The sequence below is a fragment of the Nannobrachium achirus genome (genome assembly GCF_963921795.1).
Source record: "Nannobrachium achirus genome assembly, chromosome: 17".
Taxonomy (NCBI): Eukaryota; Metazoa; Chordata; class Actinopteri; order Myctophiformes; family Myctophidae; genus Nannobrachium; species Nannobrachium achirus.
In genome coordinates, this window is record NC_137824.1 from 33,410,191 (window position 1) to 33,436,347 (window position 26,157).

The 26,157-nt window shown below is 44.3% G+C and overlaps 1 protein-coding gene across 2 annotated transcripts in view; it reads left to right on the top strand.

Moving 5' to 3' along the window:
- Nucleotides 1-22,406: 22,406 nt before the first annotated feature.
- The window catches only part of arhgef9a (Cdc42 guanine nucleotide exchange factor (GEF) 9a), a 79,791-nt gene continuing 76,040 nt past the window's right edge, over nt 22,407-26,157 (top strand). For both annotated transcript variants that reach the window (XM_080746449.1, XM_080746448.1), the window contains exon 1: nt 22,407-22,484. The gene's annotated coding sequence lies outside the window, so the exon portion shown is untranslated. The remainder of the gene's footprint in view (nt 22,485-26,157) is intronic.

Consider the following 26,157-nt stretch of genomic DNA (forward strand, 5'->3'; position numbering starts at 1 on the left):
ACCATTGAACACTACATACCTGTGCTTCCTGTTCAGTACGTAACTAGGGGTTACAGAATTGGCGAGCTAGCCAGGAGCCAGTAATTTGCATATCAATACTGAAATGATGTCCAATATGGATTTTGTGAAAAGGTCTGGTGTGAAAATCCCCAATGCAGTCATTGTTAGCGGGTTGACCAGAGAAGCAGAACAAGATGACCAGGTCATTGATTTTCTTAAAAAGTACGGCAATATTGAAACGTCCCTTTATGTTACTGATGATTCGTCCCAATTTTACCAAAACCTGATCGTTGAATACTCGAGCAGCGAACCTTTAGAAAACTTAGCGGCAATTTTGCCACACAGAAAGCGCACGGCACAGGGCAGTGTTTATACTGTCAAGACGTTAAGTAGCGTGTACACTACTGAACTATGTGGTGACATTACCAAAACCTTCATGACCAAGGTTAGAACCTTAGCTAAGCTAAGTGGCAATGAGTTTGAAGGGGTGTTGAAAGAAGTGTTGTCCCAGATTGGCAAAGATATTGAAGCTATGAACACTGTGACCGAAGATGCCTCAACTGCACATGTTGAGACCACTGTTGAGACCCCACAGCTTCTTACCCCTAATGAACAACCCCCCATTTCATTCCCGGATGCCCCGGAGAGAAACATTGGCCCCAATGTCAATGACCCCATACCGATGAGTATTGAAAGAAGAGTCCCTCCACTTTCAGTAAGCGACATGAACGTGTCACAGCCGAAGAGAAGGATTATTGCCACATCGGTGCACGGCACAGTGAAATGGTTTAATGTACGTAATGGATATGGTTTCATAAATAGAAATGACACGAGAGAAGACGTGTTTGTCCATCAGTCAGCCATCAAGAAAAATAATCCTAAGAAATTAGTGCGCAGTGTGGGAGATGGAGAGATCGTGGAGTTTGACGTTATAGAAGCTAGAAAGGGCTCGAAAGCAGCCAACGTGACGGGTCCGGGCGGGATTCCCGTCAAAGGCAGCCGCTATGCACCCGATAAACAACGTTTTCGTCGCCGTTCCTCTCCCCGTGGTTCCACACCCGATGAGAAGAACGCACAGAGTGACAGCCTTGGCTCTGCATCGGAGAGCGATGTTGAGAATGAGGGCACGCAACCTGTACCGCGACGCAGCGGGCCTCGTAGGCCCTGGCCTCAAAGACCCAGACAAGAAGTGAAAGAAGAGGAGGTTGGAGAGCAGAAATCAGATCAACGAAGTGACCAGCAGAGGCCACGAAGGAGCAGATTCAATCCTCCATACCGCAGGCCGGTTCAATCCAGAAGCCAACCCGAAGCAAGCTACACTTACCGTTGTAGTCATGGAAACCTAGTATTGGAAACCCCAAGTTCCAATCTTGCCCCTGAAACAGTCAAATTTGGAACAAAGAACACTGAGTCACGATCCATGCCAGTATCAACTGTTGAGCAAAACCCTCCAGAACTAGCTGAAGTTCTTCCTGAGAATGTTCCAGTAGTACATTCTGACTTGAACTCACCTGAAGCAAGTCCTAAACTTGACGTGAACCCTGAGGCGACAGCCTCAACTGATGAGAACACTGATGCCGATCACTCCTCCGAGGAGGATAATGATGATGATGATATTCCAGACTACTGGTTCAGAGAGTCCCAGAATCCTCAGGTCCCCACGGTCCATGAGAGACCAGTGCAGCCTGATCCACCTATGTCTACTGAGCAAGATGCACAGCATACTGTACCTCCAGGCGTATGTCCCGCCGAGAGTCCAGTGAATGCCCAAGATGTTGATAGTAGTACTGAAATTGACAACTCACCTGATATGTCTGATGGTACATCAGATAGTTCCCTGACGTTTAACGACCCTACCAGCCATCGGGGTGACACTGAGTACTTACCTGCTGAAATAATTCCTACTGAACAAGTACAAGTGCTACACCTAAATGAAGGTGACTTACCTGATACCGAATGTCCCGTAGAGAACGGTGACTTACCTGAAGAAGAATGCCCTGTGGAAAGAGAAAACGTACCTGATGATGTCGAGATCCAGAATGAACACCATCCGGAGCTCTCTGACATAGAGAGTGAAGAGGAGACAGATGGAACTGGTAATGAAGAATCTGAGGAGGAAAGAATGGACAAGTTGGATGAAACGGAGGCAGCAACTGAAGAGGAGACAGAGGGACAAACGGAGGTATCCGTCTCTGTCAGGAGATCGGAGAGAAGTAGCCAGTCCTCGGAGCGACTTGACTATTCCGAACTTGGAAATCCCTTGGACACAGTGGTTAAATCCTTCTTCCACGTTAAATCTTTCTTCCATGGCCTTACCACGGTTTTGGCTGAAGCTTTGATTGATGAGGTTGAGAACATTTTCCCTGCTTCATCCCCCTCAAATAATAACTGTGCGACCGTTGCCATGTCCGGGGACGTACATGAGTTCAGGAGGGGAGGGTGTAACCCAGGCTTGAAATGACCATGCCTGGATTTAAAATGGAGAAAATAGAAAACGGGATGAATAAATAAGTTCATTTTAAGTTGATTTACAAGGTGCTAAAAACGATCTAAAAGTGCTTTTTGATTTAATACATTTAGGTCATACAGATATACCTTGGTCTATTGTCTACAAGTTGTTAAAATGGGAAGAACAAGCTGAATACATGGAAGGGAAAAAAAGGTTGCAAAACAAACAAACAGGGTGTCTTGCAGAAGTCAGTAAAGGTTAAAATTACCTGGCTCTGTGATTGCCACTCTAAGTGGCCAATCACTGAGCTCTGAGCCTCTTATGCCCAGCCTTTTAGTGATGGACTTCCTGTCCTTAATAAGCAGAGAACTTCCTGTTCCTGCCAGAACCACATTGCTGCATCTCATGTGGTGTTGTACACAGAGGAACACAGAAACAATCTTTTGCCATCTGCTTGGTAAGAATGAGAAATAACCTTCCATTTCGGAACATCCACATTTCTAATGTTGTAAGACAACTCTTGATGTGAATATTGTGTCATTTTAACTTTGTAGAGCAGTGTGAGACCGAGTTGTTGCAATTCACCGTCCAGCCAGGTGAATGCATTCTGTGCCTTGATTGCTTTGATCATCGGTGAGTGAGACCAATGCATGACTGTATGGTTGATTTAAGAACTGATGCTGATGTTTATGATGTATTAGCCACACAAAGTTGGCAGAATTTATTTTGTGCGCATGTTACATGCTGAAAGCACTGATTATTGTACTTTTTGTCACTGAAGAAGTGTGTATTTTGGGTTCAGTGTTGAGGAGGTAATTAATGCAATCTCTCACCTGTTGCTAGCCAGGGAGAGATGTTTGAGCCATTAATATCTCTGCGAAGTACTGCACAAAAACACTGATTTGGATACTTTTATGCACTTTAATGCAATTTACCCCAATTTATTGTGAATATTAAAGGAGCATTTCATAGAATTATTTTTGGGTTAAAAAGAAAACAGTTCATTGAATATAGTGAATATTTAAAAGACTGTGAAAAGAATATAAGCGCTTTAGATATTTTTGATGTTTTCAATGTGCTTTTACAGTGCATGATTACAAGAAAAGACATGATTGGCCTAATTGATATAAGTTAAAAGATATCAGTTCATGCAAATTCATGAGAAGACATGGTTGGGTTAATTAATATAAGTTAAAGGGTATTAATTCATGCCGATTCATGAAGATTTAGAAACATGGTTTACATGGTGTGTGTGAATAACACATACAATTGGATCTTGTCTGACCTACTATAGGTCAGGTTTTTTGGGTGATTCAGATTCAGACCACCATCGATCCCCTGGAGCTTGGTGTGGAGAAGACGACAACCCTTCCCATTCCATTTCACTGAGGAGCCAGGTGTACAGTATGTGAGGCTTGACTGTCTCCATTACCCATCAACACCAACGATCCCCAGATCCACTGATTCCCCAGTTCATACTGGGGTGGCGAGCTACCCAGAGTCTGAACACTGAGAGTGATCCCCCTCCCTCACAGCCAGTGAGGTAGGACAGTGAGAAACTGAAACACTATCGCAGATACAGATCAACGAGATCGAAATCAGAACACAATTGCGATTCAGATCAAAGGGCCCCAACGAGATTCGAATCATAACAACTTTTGGGAACATAAGGGTTTTCACATTTCTGCCGGCTTTTGTTTTTGTTTGTTATTTTCCATATACTGTATATTGTTGTAATTTCATGTTGTTTGTAATACAAGTGGCCATTCAACTATTTCAGTTAATCGTTGTCTGTGTCATTATTGATGTGCAATACTGGCTCTTAAAAATCTAGAGTACTTCTGATACTAGTCCAGTTAATGAAATACACCATTGAACACTACATACCTGTGCTTCCTGTTCAGTACGTAACTAGGGGTTACAGAATTGGCGAGCTAGCCAGGAGCCAGTAATTTGCATATCAATACTGAAATGATGTCCAATATGGATTTTGTGAAAAGGTCTGGTGTGAAAATCCCCAATGCAGTCATTGTTAGCGGGTTGACCAGAGAAGCAGAACAAGATGACCAGGTCATTGATTTTCTTAAAAAGTACGGCAATATTGAAACGTCCCTTTATGTTACTGATGATTCGTCCCAATTTTACCAAAACCTGATCGTTGAATACTCGAGCAGCGAACCTTTAGAAAACTTAGCGGCAATTTTGCCACACAGAAAGCGCACGGCACAGGGCAGTGTTTATACTGTCAAGACGTTAAGTAGCGTGTACACTACTGAACTATGTGGTGACATTACCAAAACCTTCATGACCAAGGTTAGAACCTTAGCTAAGCTAAGTGGCAATGAGTTTGAAGGGGTGTTGAAAGAAGTGTTGTCCCAGATTGGCAAAGATATTGAAGCTATGAACACTGTGACCGAAGATGCCTCAACTGCACATGTTGAGACCACTGTTGAGACCCCACAGCTTCTTACCCCTAATGAACAACCCCCCATTTCATTCCCGGATGCCCCGGAGAGAAACATTGGCCCCAATGTCAATGACCCCATACCGATGAGTATTGAAAGAAGAGTCCCTCCACTTTCAGTAAGCGACATGAACGTGTCACAGCCGAAGAGAAGGATTATTGCCACATCGGTGCACGGCACAGTGAAATGGTTTAATGTACGTAATGGATATGGTTTCATAAATAGAAATGACACGAGAGAAGACGTGTTTGTCCATCAGTCAGCCATCAAGAAAAATAATCCTAAGAAATTAGTGCGCAGTGTGGGAGATGGAGAGATCGTGGAGTTTGACGTTATAGAAGCTAGAAAGGGCTCGAAAGCAGCCAACGTGACGGGTCCGGGCGGGATTCCCGTCAAAGGCAGCCGCTATGCACCCGATAAACAACGTTTTCGTCGCCGTTCCTCTCCCCGTGGTTCCACACCCGATGAGAAGAACGCACAGAGTGACAGCCTTGGCTCTGCATCGGAGAGCGATGTTGAGAATGAGGGCACGCAACCTGTACCGCGACGCAGCGGGCCTCGTAGGCCCTGGCCTCAAAGACCCAGACAAGAAGTGAAAGAAGAGGAGGTTGGAGAGCAGAAATCAGATCAACGAAGTGACCAGCAGAGGCCACGAAGGAGCAGATTCAATCCTCCATACCGCAGGCCGGTTCAATCCAGAAGCCAACCCGAAGCAAGCTACACTTACCGTTGTAGTCATGGAAACCTAGTATTGGAAACCCCAAGTTCCAATCTTGCCCCTGAAACAGTCAAATTTGGAACAAAGAACACTGAGTCACGATCCATGCCAGTATCAACTGTTGAGCAAAACCCTCCAGAACTAGCTGAAGTTCTTCCTGAGAATGTTCCAGTAGTACATTCTGACTTGAACTCACCTGAAGCAAGTCCTAAACTTGACGTGAACCCTGAGGCGACAGCCTCAACTGATGAGAACACTGATGCCGATCACTCCTCCGAGGAGGATAATGATGATGATGATATTCCAGACTACTGGTTCAGAGAGTCCCAGAATCCTCAGGTCCCCATGGTCCATGAGAGACCAGTGCAGCCTGATCCACCTATGTCTACTGAGCAAGATGCACAGCATACTGTACCTCCAGGCGTATGTCCCGCCGAGAGTCCAGTGAATGCCCAAGATGTTGATAGTAGTACTGAAATTGACAACTCACCTGATATGTCTGATGGTACATCAGATAGTTCCCTGACGTTTAACGACCCTACCAGCCATCGGGGTGACACTGAGTACTTACCTGCTGAAATAATTCCTACTGAACAAGTACAAGTGCTACACCTAAATGAAGGTGACTTACCTGATACCGAATGTCCCGTAGAGAACGGTGACTTACCTGAAGAAGAATGCCCTGTGGAAAGAGAAAACGTACCTGATGATGTCGAGATCCAGAATGAACACCATCCGGAGCTCTCTGACATAGAGAGTGAAGAGGAGACAGATGGAACTGGTAATGAAGAATCTGAGGAGGAAAGAATGGACAAGTTGGATGAAACGGAGGCAGCAACTGAAGAGGAGACAGAGGGACAAACGGAGGTATCCGTCTCTGTCAGGAGATCGGAGAGAAGTAGCCAGTCCTCGGAGCGACTTGACTATTCCGAACTTGGAAATCCCTTGGACACAGTGGTTAAATCCTTCTTCCACGTTAAATCTTTCTTCCATGGCCTTACCACGGTTTTGGCTGAAGCTTTGATTGATGAGGTTGAGAACATTTTCCCTGCTTCATCCCCCTCAAATAATAACTGTGCGACCGTTGCCATGTCCGGGGACGTACATGAGTTCAGGAGGGGAGGGTGTAACCCAGGCTTGAAATGACCATGCCTGGATTTAAAATGGAGAAAATAGAAAACGGGATGAATAAATAAGTTCATTTTAAGTTGATTTACAAGGTGCTAAAAACGATCTAAAAGTGCTTTTTGATTTAATACATTTAGGTCATACAGATATACCTTGGTCTATTGTCTACAAGTTGTTAAAATGGGAAGAACAAGCTGAATACATGGAAGGGAAAAAAAGGTTGCAAAACAAACAAACAGGGTGTCTTGCAGAAGTCAGTAAAGGTTAAAATTACCTGGCTCTGTGATTGCCACTCTAAGTGGCCAATCACTGAGCTCTGAGCCTCTTATGCCCAGCCTTTTAGTGATGGACTTCCTGTCCTTAATAAGCAGAGAACTTCCTGTTCCTGCCAGAACCACATTGCTGCATCTCATGTGGTGTTGTACACAGAGGAACACAGAAACAATCTTTTGCCATCTGCTTGGTAAGAATGAGAAATAACCTTCCATTTCGGAACATCCACATTTCTAATGTTGTAAGACAACTCTTGATGTGAATATTGTGTCATTTTAACTTTGTAGAGCAGTGTGAGACCGAGTTGTTGCAATTCACCGTCCAGCCAGGTGAATGCATTCTGTGCCTTGATTGCTTTGATCATCGGTGAGTGAGACCAATGCATGACTGTATGGTTGATTTAAGAACTGATGCTGATGTTTATGATGTATTAGCCACACAAAGTTGGCAGAATTTATTTTGTGCGCATGTTACATGCTGAAAGCACTGATTATTGTACTTTTTGTCACTGAAGAAGTGTGTATTTTGGGTTCAGTGTTGAGGAGGTAATTAATGCAATCTCTCACCTGTTGCTAGCCAGGGAGAGATGTTTGAGCCATTAATATCTCTGCGAAGTACTGCACAAAAACACTGATTTGGATACTTTTATGCACTTTAATGCAATTTACCCCAATTTATTGTGAATATTAAAGGAGCATTTCATAGAATTATTTTTGGGTTAAAAAGAAAACAGTTCATTGAATATAGTGAATATTTAAAAGACTGTGAAAAGAATATAAGCGCTTTAGATATTTTTGATGTTTTCAATGTGCTTTTACAGTGCATGATTACAAGAAAAGACATGATTGGCCTAATTGATATAAGTTAAAAGATATCAGTTCATGCAAATTCATGAGAAGACATGGTTGGGTTAATTAATATAAGTTAAAGGGTATTAATTCATGCCGATTCATGAAGATTTAGAAACATGGTTTACATGGTGTGTGTGAATAACACATACAATTGGATCTTGTCTGACCTACTATAGGTCAGGTTTTTTGGGTGATTCAGATTCAGACCACCATCGATCCCCTGGAGCTTGGTGTGGAGAAGACGACAACCCTTCCCATTCCATTTCACTGAGGAGCCAGGTGTACAGTATGTGAGGCTTGACTGTCTCCATTACCCATCAACACCAACGATCCCCAGATCCACTGATTCCCCAGTTCATACTGGGGTGGCGAGCTACCCAGAGTCTGAACACTGAGAGTGATCCCCCTCCCTCACAGCCAGTGAGGTAGGACAGTGAGAAACTGAAACACTATCGCAGATACAGATCAACGAGATCGAAATCAGAACACAATTGCGATTCAGATCAAAGGGCCCCAACGAGATTCGAATCATAACAACTTTTGGGAACATAAGGGTTTTCACATTTCTGCCGGCTTTTGTTTTTGTTTGTTATTTTCCATATACTGTATATTGTTGTAATTTCATGTTGTTTGTAATACAAGTGGCCATTCAACTATTTCAGTTAATCGTTGTCTGTGTCATTATTGATGTGCAATACTGGCTCTTAAAAATCTAGAGTACTTCTGATACTAGTCCAGTTAATGAAATACACCATTGAACACTACATACCTGTGCTTCCTGTTCAGTACGTAACTAGGGGTTACAATAGATTTTGATTATTATTACAAAACATACATTAACCACTTCGGGCCCTATCTCGGCCATTTGAAAATAGACGATCTGTAGATTGTAGAACTGCTATTTTCTAAAGATGTTTATACATTTGAAATGGGACATTCTTCATTATGAGTAATTTACTTTTGGTACTTTAAGTACATTTTGATTTTAGATTTTTTGATTGATTGAAGTATTTATTAGAAGTTTACTTTGCATAGGGAAAGGTCCAGTTTCATGACATTACAATTCACTGGTACAAGGTCAACTAAAAGGAAACTCAGGTAAGTCTTGCGCCAAGTTCCATGATCCTTCACTTCAACTCATATAACATTGAATGACAGACAGATATATTGTATCTGATGTAGGCTATACTACATGTGTACAGTGTATCTGATATCTATGTTTCTGTGTTGTAAGCAGCACAAAAATGCATTTTTGTGTGTGTGTGTGTGTGTGTGTGTGTGTGTGTGTGTGTGTGTGTGTGTGTGTGTGTGTGTGTGTGTGTGTGTGTGTGTGTGTGTGTGTGTGTGTGTGTGTGTGTGTGTGTATGCGCGCGCGCTCGTGTGCGTCGCCTTTGGCGTCTGCGTGCGAGCCTTTTATCACAGATTGTGTGTGTGTACTTTGTATGTGTGTGTGTTGGTGGACAGGGCGTCTGCTGTGCTCTGGTCTGAGCGCGGACAGGACGGGACGGGACGGGGAGTCAAGAGTTCAGCTCTGCTCTGCCTCTTTCTGTTCGCTCTTCTCTCTAACTTTTACTACACTATGCGGTTGTTGTGGGAGTTTTGACGAAGTTTTTCTTTTTACTCCAACCAAACACACAAACCATGTGATCCACCAAGAGAGGACCCGTCGTTTCCCGCAGCATAACTTTACTGTTACTCATGGATGTGTACAAACTTTTTCCCCTGTGAAAGGAGCAGGCGTTTTTATCACTGACTTAACGCGCCCGTTACTGCTGCGATGTCCTTTAAACGGGGCAAGTTTGAAGGTAAGTTGTGCGTGTTGTCTTCACTTAAACAACTTCGGAAACGCAATTTATAACATTTGGAATAAGATAACATCAGTACAGTAGGCTAAAGCATTAAAGGCTAAAGCAATTAAAGCAAACATTCAAGGCAAGCTATATAACATTTAACAATGTATACAATTACAATGAGATGATTACAGCCTACCTGAAGTAAGTTTATTGACCTCATATTTGCGGTTAGCTCTGGTCCATAGCGTTAGAAGGAGTTCTCCTTAACGCTATGTCACATATCCGCCCTTGCGCCAGCAGGAAAGGCTGCGCTCCCTCTCGTCTGTAGTAAAAATAAAAAATACAATCGCTACTCACCAAAAAAAAGGCGGCTTTAGGAAGCTGAAAGACTACTGTACTTAGTGGGTACACTCTGAGCCCCCCACCTCAAGTCTAAAAGACACTTTCTTTAGCCAGAAAAGAAAATGTTTCACCGGAAGGCAAAATCTGGTCAATGGAAATTTCTATTGACAAGACCAGTAGAGGGCGGTGTCACCTGTGTGGTGGAGCAGCTAAAACCTCAGGTGAAACATTTTCATTTCTGGCCAAAAATTGTATTTTAGACGTGAGGTGGGGGTCACTGGGGGACTCCAGGTGGTCCCACTAAAGAAAGTAGGCTTTCAACATCTTAAACCGTGTTTGTTTTGGTGAGTAACGAAAGTGTATTTTGTATTTTTTACTACAGACGAGAGGCTGAGCAGCCTGGGCTACCGCGGCTGTGAGCACAAGGGCTCCTCAGTGACATAGTCGAACTCCTAACGCTATGGACCAGAGGCAGAGCGCATTTGCGGTCTGTCTGTCTTCAGGTGGATAGTCATCCTCAACGGCAACGCGCTGTTGTTGAACCGGTATTATTAGCTAGCTATAATTTTACCATAAGTCATCATAATTATAACATGCTAGGCTATATATGGAAACTAAGTACCCACATAAAAAAAGGTTTATGACACAAACAAGTCCCAGTAGCCTATAAAGGACCAGGCATTCAAAAATGTTATGTTTAGTAGCTTATACTAGCCTACTTACCTCATACATGATACACATACGGAAGAGACGGCATTCGGCAGGCTATTTAAAAAGATTAGCCAGGTGTGCTGGAGTGTTTGTTTTAAGGCTAGACACTTGACAGCAGACATTTATCAACATGGAAGCATAATCACGTGGGAACCCAGGGTACATACATAATAATGGGACATTGGATAAGCTCTGTGATTGGAAATATAATTGTAGCCCACACACACAGACAGACCCCCTCATGTCCTTATTGAGCAGGTGTCCTAATTAAATACCAGACAGAGGCAGACACTGAAGGCCAGACACAGTTCAATCAATAGGAAATATAGTAAGTAAGTAAGTAAGTAAGTAGGCTAAGTATGTAAGTAGGTTAAGTAAGTAAATAAATGAATACATACATAAATGGCTGTGAATATGGGTCTAAGACTGTAGCTATTATGACAAGTGCAGGTTCCCAGTGGTTCTCAACCAGTTGTCCAGGGACCACTTGGTCCTTGAGGGGGTTCCAGGTGGTCCCCAGATAAATGATGGAGAGTTGGTAACCTTATAGATATTTAACTCTTGAGAGTGTAAAATGAAATGGATTTGGTTTCATTTTAAGCTCTCGAGTCAAATTATTGTTAAGCATCTGCACTAGGCCTACCACTTAATTTACAAGAAGCCTACACAATTAGAGAATAGAAGAATTTGTATTTTGATCAAGGTTTGCCTGTTTATCTCTCCTATGACCACATCCATACAGCATGGAATTGTGACCTTGATATGAAATAGGTTGAAACCCACCGGTGTAAACACAAGTGACATCAGCTGGTTTCACTAATTATTTCCACCTGTTGTTGATGATGGTGTGTTAATTGACCTGTGACGATGATATTGCACCACCAAGTAGGCAAACTGTAACTTCAAAAATGTCCCATGGATTCTGACTACATGGGAGAGCTGTGTTGAGGCCTCTGCTTGGCCCCAGTGTCTCTCTCTCTACAATGTAGCCCACTGTGTCAATACAATGAAGTAATCAGTCACCCACCATCACCTCCTGTAGGGGTAAAGGAGCACTTTAACACCCATTTTCAACCTTATCTTCGTGTAATTAGTCCTCACCAACACCATGTCTGACTCACTGTGGACAGTTAAGAAACTGGGAAAGATAACGATAAAGATACAAAATATCGTTCTCAATTGAAGTGGATGGTAGTGTCTACACTGGATGCTACCATCCACTTCAATAATTGAGAAATATTTTTTATCTTTATCGTTATATTTATCTTGCCCGGTGGGAATGAACCTTTAGAGTAGGGCTGCCTATCAATTCTTTTTTTACAGATTATTCTTTCAATTATATTTTAGATTAATGAATTGAATGATTGATATAGCGCACATTTTTTAAATAAAAAAAAATCTAGGCTATGGCTATATCAATCAGGTGTTCATTGATACTTTGCGCACAATGTTAAATGTGCTCACAATTCTTTTTTTGCACCTATAATGACATGCCCCAAATATGGATTGATTATTAATCAATTAATTTATACAATTACTGATAATAATTATGTTTTAGACTTGATTAAATTGATTAGTTTGATTAACTGTTGTACCCAGATAGGGGAGCCATTATCTGAGCTGTGGTGATGATGAGGATGATGATGATGATGATGATGATGATGATGATGTCACCATCGGAACAGGCCTGAAATACCCAGACAGCTCTGTAGTGATGGTAACCATGACAACACATGCTCCCCATGTAAATGGCTGTGGTGTTTGGGGAGGAGTCATCATCTGAATAATTACTTGTGTTGGATGTCATGGTGGCGGGTGAGGGGTGGGGGGGCTGTTTGTGACTGCTGCTGACTCACGGTAAAAATATGTTCATCCTGGCGTCCGTTGCTCGCTGCACAAAACAAGACCTCTGGACCTCTCTCATGTGTTCCATTAATCTGTTATCTAAGATGAGATAAAGCTTTCATTAATCTCCTCAAGGAGAAATTTGGTTTAATTATATTCACATCAATCTTCTTCTACAGTACCTGTACTTATACAGCCACTCAATTCCCCCAAAATATCTATCTATCTATGTATGTATGTATGTATGTATGTATGTATGTATGTATGTATGTATGTATGTATTTTTAATTGGATTAATCCGATGAAGCTCAGATGACACTAACTAGCCCTGACCAGTAACAGTGCTGTCTCACTCCCTCTAGGTGTGTGGTGAGTGACAGAGGACAGAGCTATGATGGCCATTGGAGTTGATAGCTGACACCGTGAGATGAGAGGATGGAACAGACAGTCAACCACGTCGCCGAGAGCTGCAACCCCAATGGGTTTGTCAACCGCGTGTTCAACGTCTCCCTGGACGTGGAGAACGAAAGAAGTAGCGTGTGTATCCAGGAGATGGACTCTGGCGCCGCGCCCGACCCTGGGGCCGCCGCACCAGGGCCTGGGCAGGGAGAGCACCAGGCGGCACCCCCTCCTCCTCTTCCTCCGCCTCCTTCAACCCCTGGCAAGGACAGAGCGGAGGTCAACCGGAGGCCCCGCGCCACCGGGGGAATCTGGAAGATCCTGACCCGAAGGAGGGCCGCCTCGGAGCTGGAGCGGAGGCCGCACTCCATGATCCTCCCGGGGGAGGCCTCCATCCCCAAACTGTCCTTCGCCGACAAGGTGCGTTCTTTCAAAAAGCTGAAATCCCCCGCCGTGTTCAGGGGGAAGACTGGGAAGCTGTCCGCCACCAAGTCCGGTTGCTCGCTGGCGGACGAGGACTCCTTCTGCCGCGACTTTGGAACGCCGCTGCAGCCTAGCAGGGGCACGCTGAGAAACAGAGGCAAGAGGCATTCGTACGCCGGCTACACGGGCGAGTTTGACTGCTCTTTCGAACATATTGACTTGGCCGCTCCCTCAGAGGGCCAACCGCACGGCCCTGTGGGAGAGGCTGTGACACAGAACGGCTGTGTCAAATCATTAGATAGGGTTTACTACTCCAAGAGGGGCGCGAGCAACTCGTCCAACTGTAACAACTCAGCCGTGGGGTGCGAGGAGCCCTGTGTAAAGGGAAGCCCTGCGGTCCACCACCGGGGGGGCGCACGGAAATCCAAGGGGCAAGATGTATGGAGTTACTTGAGGAGGATCTCCCTCCTGGGGAAGGCCCACCCCGTCTACTCGGAGAGGAGCTTTGAATCCGAGCTGCACACTCTCGACAAGACCGTCGACTCGGACTTCGGTTCCGTAGACTTTGAAACGGTCAAAGACTTTCAGCCGGCGCCGCCCAAACACTCGGACACCAAGGGCCACTTCGGCGGCCTGTTCAAGTTCTTCAACAGCATGGCGGACACGGCCAGAAAATGGCGGACATCATCCCGATCCTTCTCCCCGCCAGAAGGGCCTGAAGGGGAAAGGTCGCCGCTGGGCTCGCCGCAGGCCCCTCAGCGGTCGGCCGTGCACAGCGTGCACAGCGTGTCCCTCACTCTCCACAGTGAAGGTCATCCCGAGCCCCAGCTTGCCCCTTCCATCCCCGTGACCCCTAAACCCTCACACTGCAACACGTCGGACTGCGCTGCTCTGCCGCCTGCCGTTGGCCTATCACCTCCGGTGGTGTTGAAAGCCTTCATGGCATGTCCCGATCCTCTCACCGGCAACGGGCTCCGGCGCGTGAGCTCAGAGGCTACAGACAGACTCACAGACAGAGACACTGACCACGGGTCCCTGGCCAGGCCAGGGAACCACACGTCCAACCATCTGGAGACGAAAACAACGCTGGAGGCTGAGAGAGATCTGTCGGAGCGTCTACGCCCAGAGGAAGAGGCAGAGGGACACTCAGGAAATGAGCAGGATTCCAGGGATGCCCCACCTGACTCTTATAATCAAACACAAGAAGCCAATGTCCAATCGCAGACAGGAGATGACGAAGAGAGCGTGGCCAATAGTGTTCCGGCGTCAGACTCCACAGAGGAAATATTCAAGGTGAGCATGCAGCTTTCATAACTCAGTTTAAACAGGATCACGTGCAATGTTAACTACCTAGCTAAATTGGTATTATTTATGCATAATCTGTTCATTTTATTTTTATAATCTCTGTGTGATATTGTTCGGGCTGAAACCTTGTATGTCCAAAACCGTTCGGAAATGGGAAATGGGGAACAAATTGCCTCTTACTTTTCATTGGGTAAATATTATAAAACCCACAGACAGACATAACCACAACCTGGTGACACTATTTTGGAGCTTGTATATCAGCAAATTTCACAAACATTGTCAACTGTACGACAAGTTATTAAATAGCTACAAAGTACTACGAGATACAAGGTTTCTTTCTGCCCAACTGTGACGATGTTCAAAATGAAACTGCTTTACTGTGTGTGTCAGCGGTCTGTTCTTAACCTGATTCCATTGCAGCCTTCATTCCAAACAACTTCATCACGTAACAACCGCACACGATCAACGCCTCATAACTCCTTGTGTAACAATCATTCATGATTAATGCTTTCCTAAACCCATCATCAAACAACTAGCACATTAAGAAGTCAATCATGTCACTGGCCAAGCTGTCCTTTTGCCCCACCTGTTGGAGGGAGGAGGTAACATAACAGAGAGAGAGAGGGACCTCCATCAAGGATCACACTCACAGCAGTGAACATAACACTGCGGGAGTTTGTCCTTTCCTGCCTCAGCCGGAAACCCTGTTTCCCACAGTGCAGGCCTCTGTGTGTGTATGTCTGTGTGTGTGTGTGTGTGTGTGTGTGTGGGTGTGTGTGTGTGTGTGTGTGTGCGTGTGCGTGTGCGTGTGTGCGTGTGCGTGCGTGCGTGCGTGTGGCCTCATGACGGCAGCTCCTCCCTTCTCGCCCTTCTCACTCCAGTTGAGGCATTAGTCATCTCCCCTGTAGCTTCACACCGCCACGAGTCAGGACAAGTTAGGCCCTTACCAACGGCCAATAACAAAATGAGATATGACATCTCACTTCTCAGCACGCTGTCATAGGGGTGTCCAAAGCAAGCTAAGCGGAGGGGAAAGCTGTGTGGGAACGAGAGGCTGGGAGGAGAGGGTGTTAATCTACGCTTATATAGTAATTTAGCCAAAACCGCGGCACCGCAGAAATCCCCCTCCCTCATCACTAGCTGTTTACAGTACAAACCCCACCTGCCTCCTGTAATTCTTTTTTTTTTGTGCCTTGCCTGCAAAATAGCCGTTGAGGGAGCGGTCTGTGGGGCGTGGATCATCACTGATGCCTATAGCAGCGTGACACAACACATAATTGTTAAGGAGTGTTTTCAGATGTGCAGGGGTGTCGCACCAAATTCTATGCCCTGGGTACAAGGATTCACGGCGGGCCCCCCTTGAATTGTCTTCATAGGGGGAGGGGGTTTAACCTGTTTAGACCGGGAACACATTATTATGCGTTATTTTGTGCTTTAACTATTGAAAAATAGCAGATATACAAGCTCACAGCGCGGCACCGAGCTGCAAGCTTGTAGATCTGCTATTTCTTTTAAATCGTGAAAATTTGTGCAAGTCTTTGAATATATATATTTTTTAAAACCTATATTTTTCCAAGTATTTAGTTCCAGGGACCCCCCAGAAGCAAAATTTGAGTTACAAATGTTTTCTTAAAAATTACATATATTCAAAGATTTGCACACATTTTCACGACTAGCAGATCTACAAGTTTGCAGCACAGCACTTGGTGCCGTGCTGTGAGCTTGTATATCTGCTATTTTTCAATAGCTAAATAATTACGGACCCTCAACCTTGGACCCTAGTAACTCAGTCCCACCTTTCCCCCCCTTGTGAGGCCCCTGCAGATGTGGAAGAAGTACTTAGTTCCATTACTAAAGTAAAAGTACCAATAAAGCAATGTCAAATAAATAATACAAAAAAGAAGTAAAACTTCAAAAGTATTAACTGCACCATACACTTAAACGCTTAAAGTATTAGAGTAAAATGACTGGGTTGGTTCCTCTGACTGCTATGTTGTTATTATATATGACCTCATTGGATTATTAATAACCGAAGCATCAGCGTGTAAGCAGCATGTAAGCTGCTGAGGGTGGAGGGTGAATTTGAATGACTAGTTTAGTCCAGTGGTTCTCAACCTAGGGGTCGGGGACCTACCAAAGGGTCGGCAGATAAATCAGAGAGATGATTAATTAAAAATGTTTGCTTTAAAAAAATATATATATATATATGTATTCAAAGATTTGCACACACACATGATTTTCCATGGTATGAGCTTGTATATCTGCTATTTTTGAATAGCTAAAGTATACTATAAAGTAATGGTTAAAGTGTGTTAAAATCTAAAGTGACACAGATGCTTTCCGGGTTACTGGAAAAGGAATGAAGAAAAATGTGCAAACCACTGGACTAATCTTTAACGATATGTTGTATTTTAAAATATTTATTATACTATATTATTTTTGTTCATTTGGTCAATTCTTCATCTGGAAAGTAACCGGTAACTATTAAGCTGCCAAATAAATGTAGTGGAAATAGAAAGTACAAAATAGTGGAATGTAAAATCAATTGATTATTTATAGTTCCCCCACAGACGTTTTTGGAAGGGCGCTGTTCTGTTTGTCCACAAAATAGCTGATCTATAAGCATGGTGAGCTTGTAGATCTGCTATTCTTTGAAAAATCTTGAATACTTCCGAAATTCTTTGAATCAAGATTTTGGAAAAACCATTCGAAATAGGGGGGACGCCACAGTTGAAAGTGGTTAATCTTGAGGTGTGTCCGTCACAGTTGTGTGAGCAGGTAGCCGGTGGTGGTGTGACAGGCTGCGGCGCCCAGTGGTCCGGCCCCGCCAGCGTCCACTGTAGCTCAGGGAAACACTCTGCGAACCCCCCCAGAGCCCCTCACCCTCGCCCTCACTCTCGCCCTCGGCCCGCCTCGGCCGTGTTGGACCCCTGGACCACGTCCGTCCCGGGGAGGGGACATCCCTATAGCCAGTACGTCGAGGGTGGGTCGCTGTGCAGACGGAGACGCAGGCCCACTCCCACCATGCACCTCTCTCCGGGGCAGAGACGGACGGCCGGCCGCCTCCGGCCCCGCTCGGTCATAGAGGCCAGCGTCACTATGGAGACGCACGCCACGGAGCGCCACTTCAGAGTAAGATGTCAAAACCACACGAAAATACAGAATATAGGAATGGGACGATAAGCGATATTATCGTTTATCGTGATGAAAAAAACACTCACGATAATCGTATCGGGGAGATTTGATTTAACGTGATATCGTCCTCCGTCATGCACTGGGATCAATTCAGCTTTTATTTGCCGAGCTGCATATCTGGTACCACTTGTCTTAAACCCTCTATAATTGGTAAAAGGTACTTATAATACGTACTTGAAACAGTGTTGTTTTCACTCTCTATCAAATGTCTTTGCCAAAGAATAGCTGATCTACGAGCTCACACCGCGCCACGTTGTGAGCTTGTAGATCTGCTATTTTTCTGCAAATGTTCCGCCCCAGGATAATGAATTTTGATTATCGCAAAAACATTGTAAATCACGATTTCTTTTGTCACAATCACTGTGATATGAAATTCTCATATCGTCCCATCCCTAATACAGACACCACGAGCACACAACCCCCCCCCCCCCCCCCCCCACACACACACACACACACACACACACAAACACTCAGTTCTACCACAGAAATAGATGCCCAAATATTTGTTCCCGCCCCGGTGCCGGAATAAATTAAAAGTAGGAAAGCTGCATCCCCTGACCAGTCGTGATAAATATAGACCTTGCAAGCCCATAATGAATCAACCACACACTGCTGCAGACTTTCAAGACTAACCCTGTATTTATTCACTCACCGCTCCTTAAAACAATGCATGCACGCTCTGGCCCACTTCTAGAGGCCTGGTCTTCTGGAGTCTGCCACTCCTAAAGTCCCTCTCTGTCTGTCTGTCTGTCTGTCTGTCTGTCTGTCTGTCTGTCTGTCTGTCTGTGTCTCTCTCGCTCTCCAATTCCCCCTCTCCCGTTTTCCCTCTCTCTCTCTGCCCCCCCACCCCCAATCTCAATCTCTTCTCTCTTTTTCTGGACAATTTTCCGCCTCATCGCTCCCATAAGCTTGGCTCTCATCGCCCTAACTCAGAGCCAGTTCATTTTGAGCGTGTGTGAGACCGCCGGGTTTGGTTTGATGTATAGTCTCTCATGGTTGGCTGCTGGGCACGCACACCGACCACTGCACCAGGAGAGACACTTTAATTCACTGAGAAAAAAGGGGACAAGGCAGCAGAAAGTGCTGTTTCAATGGGCGAAGGGCAGAGTGTGTGTGTGTGTGTGTGTGTGTGTCTGTGTGTGCACTAGGCCATTCACGAATAGTGATTTTTAGTATTCGAATTATTCGACCTCAAAGTATTCGAATAGTCGAATATTCGACAGGACTGGCCAAACTGTCAAATATTAAGTAAGCAAGAGGCGAACATTGTGAAAATAGCCGATCTACATGCTCACAACGGTTGTGAGCATGTAGATCTGCTATTTTCACAATATTTATCTGCGGAACCGAGTCACATTAAATGTAATACCTACAATTCCAAGTGCTTGTCAGGGTGGGAGTCCCCAGTTAAAATATGTTCATTTTGGGGGTCACAGCCTAAAAAGGTTTGAGAACCCCTGGTATAGAGCATTAACAAATTCATCCACCAGGGGCATTGGCAACTCATTCTTATGACTAGCCAAGCTTTATAAACTATATATTTTTTAAAGAGAAAACAATAAAAAAAAAAAATTAAACGAATATTCGACTTCGGTGAACAACGTGGAATAGTGACTTTGATATTCGAATATTTGGTGAATGCCCTAGTGTGCATGTGCATGACCGTGTCTGCCTTTCGCGTGCATGCCGCGTATAAAGTGTCCTACAGTGCATGAGCATGTGAGAGCGAGGGTGCATGTGTGTGCATCAAAGCGTGTTTGTGTGTGCATGAGTGTGGACTGCCTTACTTTTTGTGTATTTGTGAGCTTGCACGAGTGTGCCATCTCTGCGTATCGCAGGGCATGTGTGTTTCTATGTGCAAAGTACTCACATTCCATATTTTACGGAGTAAAATGATCAATACTGCAATATAGAAATATTCTGTTACAAGTAAAAGTCTGGAATTAAAAATGTATTGAGTAAAAGCATCAAAATGTACTTATAATACCAAAAGTAAAAGCACAAAATGTTTGAAAATAGCAGCTCTACAAGCTCACAACGTGTTGCATCATGACACGCTGTGAGCTTGTAGATCGTCTATTTTCAAATAGCCACGGTATAAAATAAGGCTAAAGCGGTTTATGTATGTTTTATAATATCATAATTTATATCTGCTAGTCACTAAAGTGTTCAAATAAATGTAGTGGAGTAAAAGTACAATATTTGGATCCAAGATGTAGTGGAGTAGAAGTAAAAGTATAGGAAATTGGAAATACTCGAGTAAATTGTACTTAAGCACATTACATTACTTACTACACCACTGGCGTGCACCGCCTGTGTCCGTGTGCGCGTGCGTGACGTGTGCATGTATTGATTGAAGTGCGCGGCGTGCTAATGGGGTCATTGAGGTTGCTGTGCTGTGTGTGTGGAGGGGAGGGGGTGTATGTCCTAACTGCTCAGTCTGCCTCCAGGCCCTGTCCCGCCCGTCGGGGGTCTCGCCGCTAGAGCCCCCTCTGAGGGCATCGCTGCAGCGATGCCGCTCCCTCCCGCTGCCCCCCAGCACGCTCACCGCCCTGGCATTGCTGCTGCAGCCCACAGGTACCCCCTTATGTACTGTACACTGTACTTCATCGTGTGTGTGTGCGTTTGCTTTGTTGCATAGCACCAGCACATCGTCACTGTTCGGGCAGAAACCTCGTATCTCGTAAGCTTCCAATTTGTATGTTTTTTTCCCCGTAAAGTAAAGCCCTGCCTCATAATACAAGACTGTCGCACAAAACTAGTGAAAATAGATGATCTACAAGCACACAACGCCTCGCGACGCGAGGCGTTGTGTGCTTGTAGATCGTTCGTTTTGTATTTTATATTTATAAGACTGAAAATAGCCGGTTTTGGACATACAAGGTTTCCACCCGACAACGACGACATGCTATTTTGCAGGTTATTGCATCACTTTACGAACGTATCTCATTCTGTTTGACCTTCAGAGAGAGAGAGGAATGAAAAATAAAGAACAGAGCGGCGGAGGCTTCGAGGACTTGGTCTCGGTAGTGCAGGCAGGAGAGAGAGAGAGACTCGGTAGGAGAGACAGACAGTAGAGGAAAGCTGTAAAAGACACAGTGCAAGAGAGACAGGCGGTTGCAGGCGGTGTCAGGGTGACACAGACAGTAGGAAAGCTGAGAGAGACAGATTATAGGAAAGCTGAGCACGACAGTGTAGGCGAGGCAGACAGTGGGAATGCTGATGGCGGCGCTGTAAGAGAGACAAACAGTATGAAAGCTGAGAGCGATACAGCGCAGGAAAGACAGCTGAGAAAGACAGCGTAAGTGAGACAGACTGTGGGAAAGCTGAGTGAGAGACAGATTGTAGGAAAGCTGAGAGGGACATGGTGTTGTAGAGGCGGACAGTAGGAAAGCTGAGACACAGTGTTGGAGAGACTGGCAGAGGGAGAATTCTTCTGCCCAGACTTGAACGGATCAGCAAGGTCATGTGACTCAGAGGTCCCACAAGAGATAGAGATAGATAAGTGTCTTAAGCTATACGCCGTGGACAGAAAAACTGTAGTTATCTCCACCGGTACATCATGCATTAGCCACTGTGTGCGTGCGAGCGTGTGTGTGTGTGTGTGTGTGTATGTGTGTGTGTGGCTGTGTGCGTGCACTAATGCATGATCTTACAAGGAGATCATGCATTAGCCCCTGTATATGTGTGTTTGCATGTGTGTGTGTGTCTGTCCACAGATAATCCTCCTGTATATGTCGCAGTGCGACATGTTGTGAGAGCTCCTGGTCGTAGGGTGAAAAATAAAACGTTGGATAGTGGCGCTAGAGGAGGGCCATGTGAGAAATCAGGGGCGGAGGTTGTGATTTGCCATCCAAGGAGTGTGTGTGCAAAGTTTGGCATCGATAGGGCCAACAGTGGCAGAGATAAGAGTAGGGCAAAAGTGTGATGTGACGGACAGACTGACCGACAGACTGACAGACTGACTGACAGCCAGTGGAGGTTTTGATAGTAACAATAATTTAGTTTAGATACATTTAATTTTTTTGCACATACATTTTTCAAAACGTAAACATATAATAAAAATAACAATAATTTTAAATGGAAAGGAACAAAAAGTATTTGCCAGAAAGGCAAAACAAAACAAAAAAAACAGAAGGGCTTGTTGAGTAGCCTTTCTAAAAGCTATTATACCCTGTCTGCTGTCTCAGCTATCACTGTCTCTCATACGTATAAGTAAATCAATTCATATTCCCTCTCTCTGCACCAATTGGTGTTCTCCTCACTTAAAAAGCACATTAGTTCTCAAGCGCCAAATGTTTTTTTTTGGCTTGGGCTCCCGATCTTTCCTGTGAGGTTCGATTTGTACCTGACCCCTCTACACATATGAAATTATTTCAGGCTCAGCTAGCCTCAAAGAATATAAGGTAGTACATCACGTGCAACAATTATTCTCATCGATGATTGATTGCCTGCCTGTCTGTCTGTCTGTCTGTCCATCCTACAGAAGTGGGCCAGTCGTCTTCGGTGCGCCTACGGTCTGGAGACTCTGGAAGTTGCAGGAAGAGGCTGCTACGACCTGGATCAGAGCCCCTGCAAGTTAACGTAGTGAGTGACATGCGCACGCACGCACACACACACACGGCCGCACGCACACACACACACACACACACACACACACACACACACACACACACACACACACACACACACACACACACACACACACACACACACACGCACGCGCACGCACACACACACACACACACACACACACAAACCCATAAATGCATATTGATCTAATATGGTCACAGCTCTCTCTCTCTGTCAGGCTTTCATGGCTCTTAAACTGATTGATGTGTAAAAGTACCTATATACCCCCCCCCCCCCCCCCCACACACACACACACACACACACACAGGAACAATGGGATGGTCTGCTTCATGGACAGCCGTCCAGGCGTGAGATAATGGAATTTTTAATTGAATAGGACTCGTGACTTTTCTAAATAAGCCCTTATTCAGTCGAGGGCTGAAAGAAGGCTGCAGATCTGACATGGAATATCAATGGAGCTGGTGCACCTTCATGGTTTAAAGCGACATTGGTAGCATCATAGAATTCACAGAATTGTACAGAATTAACGCTACAACATCTAAAACAGATGCAAGGAAGTCAATCTGATGATGAAGGTGCTGTTGACTTGTACGTTGTCGCTGATTCAGAACCTGGTGTTCGCTCCTTTCAGTTTTATTTGGACATCGTCATCCTTTCTACAACAAATGTCCTTTTAGAATCGTCGGAAGAGTTGGGTCGCTTTATCAGACACCTGGACCATAATGACAACGGGCTCTGGGGCGGCTGTGTGAGTGTTTGTGTGCTTTGTGTGTGTTTGTGTGTGTTTGTGTGCTTTGTGTGTGTGTGTGTGTGTGTGTGTGTGTGTGTGTGTTTGTGTGGGTGTGTGTATTTTTGTCAGGGTGGGGTTGGGGGGGTGATTATAACTTCTCATCTAAACAGCATTTGTGAGCCGCAGCGCCTTGTTGCCATGACACTGGCTGGCTCCTGTTCGTCTTTTAGTTTCTATCTTTAGGCCTCCTTTTAAGTGTGAGCTAAATAGGGATTGTGTGTGGGTGAGGGAGAGAGAGAGAGAGAGAGAGAGAGAGAGAGAGAGAGAGAGAGAGAGAGAGAGAGAGAGAGAGAGAAAACAGAGAGAAAGAGACTCCCGTTGTGCGTGCGTTTTTGTTGCTGAGGCGCTCCCTAGGGTGGGGGTGGGGGGTACCTTCCAGTGTGAAATTCGGCCAAATGAGTTGGAAAGGTGTGTCTGTGTGTGTGCATGCATGCTTGCGTGCGTGCGTGCGTGCGTGCGTGCGTGAGTGAGTGAGTGAGTGCGTGTGTTGCTGGTGTCATGCACCACAAATTGCCCATCTATAAGCTCATACTAAGTATACTCATAGTAACTCATACTTCAGGGTTAGGGTTGAAATAGCAAGTATAGTACAAGCATTCTCTTTGTTAAGGACATTAGCTCATCTGTCAAAATGTATAAGCACTCTTGTGTTTCAATTGTCCAGTTCAAACTGTGCAATCATGAAAATTATGCCTTTTCAGATATTACAGCTAATACACCAGATGTTGTTGTTGTTGATGATGATGATGATGATGATGATGATGATGATGATGAGGACAGGTGTGTGTTTGGTCAGATACGTGACCATTTTGGAAGTGGGTTGTACATTTGACCACAGTCTGGAAGAGGCATTCCTTACCATGGTGCTGTGTACTAATGTCTTAAGGTTGCTATTATACAGCTTGGTTACAAATGTAAACGGCTTGTGTTCATTTTTGGAAGCCTCTCTAATGTCCACAAATGTGTTGTGATAGGCCTGCAGATTGCAGGAATGTCCAAGCCGAGAGCTAAGGAGGCATTGGTTAAATTCTGTTCAATGTCTCTGTGATAATTGGCAGTCGCCATACCGTATATAGAGGAGACGATGCTTCCTAGTATCTATATATCGTCGTTGTCGGGTGGAAACCTTGTATGTCCAAAAGCGTTCATTTTGTATTTATCATTTAAAAAAGAAGCACACAACGCCTCGCACCGCGAGGCGTTGTGTGCTTCTAGATCGGCTGTTTTCACTAGTTTAGTGCGACGGCCTTGTATACTGTATATGATGAAGCAGGGCTTTACTTAGCAAAAAAACGTACACATTTGAAACTTGGAGATACAAGGTTTCTGCCCGACAATGACGATATGATCTGTGTCCTGAAACATTTATTGTTGAGTTTTCCAAGTTTTTGCATCTTCATTTGTGTCCAAGAATTGTTGAATGTGAACGCAAATAAAGATGTGTATGGCAGGCAGGCAACAGGCCTGTATACAGTATGAACAATAATGACACAACCTACAGTAAAGTGCAGTTGACAGGCATGAGAATTTAGTTTTCTTATTTCTGCCATGTCATGCATGTCGGGTTTGAGCCGTATTCTTTCTAAATCCAGTGGCAGTGTTTTGTAAAAGCCTTCCTGTCTGGATAACTGGTGAATGTATATACTGTACATACAGTCTTCTTACTGCAGCAGATTAGCTGCTAACGTTTACACCTCTCCAGTCCCTTTAGTTCAGGGTCTTCAACGTTTTCAGGACCCCTTAGCTGAGAGAGATGAAGCAGGGACCCCCACTACATATACACACAATAAAATTGTGTTGCAGATGTTCATCGATTTCTTATACAGCTTAGACTTGTTTGACAGCACAGTATCATATAAAATGGTAAATGGTGCATTTATATAGCGCTTTTTATCCAAAGCGCTTTACAGGGATTGTGCATTACATTCACCCATTCACGCACACATTCATACACCGGTGGCGGAGGAAACCATGCAAGGCACCAACCAGCTCACCGGGAGCAATGTGTAGGTTGTATATTTTCATACCGGTACATTTAGCGTTGTGTGCTTGTAGATCTGCTATTTTTTGGCTAATGTTCCACTGAGAATAGGGATGCTAGGGTTCCAGTGATTAATGTAAAAAACATGATCCTATATCACACAAAGATTTGGCAGCCCTGTAATAACTCTGAGGACCCCTTATGGGTATAAAGTACTCATTATGCAGAATGTCCCATTTCAAGTTTTCAAATGTATAAAAATGTTTTGAAAATAGCAGATCTATGTACAAGCTCACAATGTGTCACATCGCGTCTTATACATTGTCCGAAATGTATGCTTAAGTGGTTAATACACCGGTAGGTTTTGTAATAATAATCCTAATATACAAAGTATCTAGTAACTAAAGTTGTCAAATAATTGTAGTGGAGTAAAAGCACAATAATTGCCTCTGAGATGTAGTGGATTGGAGGAAAAGTATTGGAAATTGTACCTAAGTACAGTACTTAAGTAAATGTACTTAATTACTTTACACCACTGCTCATATGCACAACACATCTTTTAGATATGGTTAAAAATAGAACATATCTCCATAGCAATACCTTACTCCCTGTCACGTCCACTTGCTTCTTTTTTCACAGACCCAAAGACGAAAATAATTGTTTTGGTTTTGAAACTAGGATTATTTTAACTCTGTTATTATGTTGATTTTGGACTTGACATGGCAGAAGAAGAAATGGATTAACTATACAAACTCCATAGCGTCCCAATTCTGGCATGTTGTCATAAGAGGCGAACATTCGGCGGAAATAGCAGAGAAAAAGAATACAATACAAATAAATAGCATGAAAAAAAAGAAGAAAACATGAACATAGCAGCTGTAGTGATTGCTTGTCAT